Raw genomic sequence first — 3,878 nt, 5'->3', positions numbered from 1 at the left:
CGTAATTAGCGCCTTCCCCATCCCCATTATGCCCTATGGGGCAAAAATGGGAATGGGGAAGGGCAAATGGTGAATGGGGAATTACCGCCACACTCACCTTGGAATGGGGCGGTAATTCCGCCATCCACCATGGCGGAATCGGACATGGACGATGGTGCTAATAGCACCATGGTCCACCGCCTGACTTGTAATGAGGGCCTTTATATTGGTTTTGTTATATGTGTTTTTTTTTTTTTTTATAAAACATTTTATTTTCATTTAGTCATAACGTAGACATAATAGGCCAAAACCAAAAGAGAGGCGCAAAAGAAAGAAAAGAGAAAGGAGAAAAGAGAAAAAAGAGGCAGCTACATCAGATGAGGCCCACATGACCCATTCAGCAGTAGTAGTATATCATTACCGTTCACAGGGGACACACCTGCAATTCACAGTGTGAATATTCAAAAGGGGCAACTCTCAAGGCCTCACTCCTCAAGGCCCTCCCTCCTCCCATGCCGCCCATATTTTAGAGGCTTTGTTGGGACAGCCTCTTTCAAACATAGCACATGTGTCCATGTCTATCGCCCATTGCTCCATCGTCGGAGATTCGGGGACTCCCCATTTTTGTGCAATGTTCCGCTTCATCAGGGCCGTCACCGTATGCAATAAGAGTTCTCCCCATTTATTCAGTTCATACTCCCCTGGCGCTCCCAGGATTAGGACCTTCGGGTCAAGTTCTATTGAAGTGGAGAGTATCCGGGTCAGTTCCCGACAACAGGCCCCCCAGAAAGTTCGGATGCGGGGACAGGACCACAGAATGTGAAAGAAGGTCCCCTCCTCGATCCCACACCTAAGACAATTCGGGTTTGTTGCCCTCTTCCATCCAAACAGTGCAGTTCTAGGATAATACACTCTATGTAGTATTTTAAGTTGCACTAGTCTGAGTCTCGAGGAGATGGCAGTTTCCCTGGGGTGCATTAGTACCCGTATCCAGTCCTCAGGGTCAATGTTTCCTACATCTGTTTCCCACTTGGCCTTTAAGCTGATCAATTCAGGAGTCGCAAAGGATGTAATGGCATTGTAAAGAATGGATGTGCATTTGGAGGGGATGTATTCAGGTAGAATGTTACGTTCTATAGGTGAGTATTCCGGTATGCTGTCGTCCAGCGCTACGTGGACTCTTAGGGCATGGGACATTTGCATATGGTGGTATCTTTCGGTGTCAGGGAGTCGAAACCTGTGCTGCAGGACCGCAAACGGGGCAAGATTCTCACCGCTAAGAACATCTCCCACTTTCTGTATCCCAGCTCTCACCCAGCACGGCCAAGGTTCGAACCTCGCCATTTCCCTCAGGTTGGCATTTCTCCATAGGGGTTGCGCCGCTGATATCTTGTTCCCCCATCCCACAAAGTTGTGCACTTGCCTCCAAGTGGTAGTGATCTGTGCCCTCATCGTTAGTGGGGAGGATCTAGGGGGGGTGTCATACAGTAGCTGTAGTGGATCGGTGTCATGCATGGTTGCCACATCGGCCTTAATGTGGGGTAGTTCCCGGTCCCCATGCAGTAGGTCATTGACCACCACTAATTGTGAGGCCCAATAGTAGGTCTGAAGGCGGGGCACTCCGATCCCACCCTCCCAGATCGACTTCTGAAGTGTAGCCAGGGCTATGCGCGCTTGTCCACCACCCCACAAGAGCTCCCTAAGGAGAGTTTCCACCCGGGCAAATTCGGCCCCCGAGATCTGCAAGGGGGCGTTCTGAAGGACGTAAAGGAATCGCGGAAGAGCCAACATTTTAAAGAGAGCGACTCTACCCATGAGGGTCAGGGGAAGAAGCTTCCAGTGCTGTACATCATTAGAGAATCGATCCAGGATTGGCCTGAGGTTATGCCTGCTATAGCCAGTTAGGTCCGATGTGATCCAAATCCCAAGGTATCGGAAACCAAGTTGTTCTATTTGATAAGGGCATTCCTGTGGGTCGGGCTGTTCTCCTCCCTTCACTGGGAAGAAAACAGATTTCTTCCAGTTGATCCTTAGACCGCTAAATCTCCCATATCGGACAAGAGTCTGGGTCACTATGGGGCAAGCTCGGGCAGGGTCTCCCAGGTATAACAGGAGGTCGTCCGCATATAAAGATATCCGGTCCTCGTGTCCCTCTGGCCATCTGAATCCCATCCAGGATGTGCTCTGGCGAAGCCATATAGCCAATGGTTCTATCGCCAGGGCGAAGAGAAGGGGGGAGAGGGGACACCCCTGCCGCGTGCCACGTCCCAGTCGAAAGGGACGAGAGGTCCACCCATTCACCTTGACCTCCGCCCATATATTTGTATACAGCAATTTCACCCATCCCATGAACTCCTCCCCAAAGCCCATACGTGCCATGATCTCCCAGAGGCTATCCCATCGGACCGAGTCGAAAGCCTTCTCAAAGTCAACTGCCAGAAGGGCCAGCGGAATGTCAATGGCGGGAGCCCTCTCTAACGCTAAATGGAGTCGACGCAGATTCATTCGGGTTGATTTGTGTGGCATGAAGCCACATTGGTCCGGGTGTATTAGGGTATCGGCCACTGATTGTAACCTATTGGCCAGGAGCTTGGCGAGGACCTTAGCCTCACCATTGATTAACGAGATCGGCCTATAGGAGGCACATTGTTCCTGGGGTTTGCTCGGTTTGGGGATGATCACGATGGTGGCCTTGCACAGATCCTGCGGGAGAGCGCCCTGTTCCCGGGCTGACAATAACATTTTATGGAGAGATGAGGCTATGCTGACCCCTCCCAGTTTCTGCCACGTCTCCACCGGAAACCCATTCGGGCCTGGCGTCTTCCCGGTCTGCAGCTGGGCTAGTGCGTCAGCCACCTCGGTCTCTGAGAGATCAGAGTCCAGCTTCACCCTTTGTTGTACTGAGAGAGTCGGGAGTGATATGTCATTTAGAAGGGACGGGTCCAGCCGCGAGGTCGGAGCCCGATAAAGTGTTTCATAAAATTGGGCGAAAGCCTCAGCTATCTCTGCATCCGACTGAAACCTTTCACCCCGTGAGTTGACAATCTCACGAACACATTGTTGTCCCTCATCTCTCCTCTCCAACCAGGCTAGCATTCGGCCAGCTTTGTCTCCGTGCTCATAAATTCTGGCTCTGGAGTCCCAATGGGCTTGTTTAGCATTATCTAATAGGAGGTTTCGGAGCCGCTCGGTGGCTCGTTTAAGGGAGAGCTGGGTCTGCGGGGATGGGTCAAGGGTGTGCTTGTCATCATCATAAGCTTTTATTCAGAATGAAACTATCAAGCTTCACAACAACTACAAATTACAAAGAAGAAAGAAAAAAGGGAATAGATATGTTAAACATAAAATACATTAAAAAAGCATAAAATGCAAGCCATATAAATTGTGCATGGCTATTGACCCCAAGAGTGGCACTATCCTATTTCAACACTTTGCTCCTCTTTTGCCATGCTCTAGATATGTAACATAGATAACATTTCCAGATAAACACGGACTTAAAAACAACAGTGCATAAACTACATGACGGATACCATACTCTATAAATATTGGTCGCAGATAGATTTATCTCAATAGATTTTTCGCATGTCAGGATAAAATGTACCAAAGTTTCTTTAAAAAGTCCACATAGTGGGCATCTTGCAGAGGCATTGACTCTCCAAGATGAAGTAAAATCTGCCACAGGTAATATTCCAAGTCTAAAACGAACATACAATGATCGCTTTAAGGGCGGAGTCACAACATCCCCATAAGCCTTGAAACCATACTCCATTCTAAACTCGAGATATTCTGGACCCAATTTTAGATTTGCAGCATCCACTAATAGATTCTCGTGGGCTCTCTGATTCATATTTACTTTAAGCTGCTTCATTTCCTGAGTGGTCAGAGCCTGAGGATTTTCC

Source organism: Ambystoma mexicanum, chromosome 1q, assembly GCF_040938575.1.
Source record: "Ambystoma mexicanum isolate Mex_15411 chromosome 1q, UKY_AmexF1_1, whole genome shotgun sequence".
Classification (NCBI taxonomy): Eukaryota; Metazoa; Chordata; class Amphibia; order Caudata; family Ambystomatidae; genus Ambystoma; species Ambystoma mexicanum.
Note: the sequence above shows the minus strand (reverse complement) of the source record.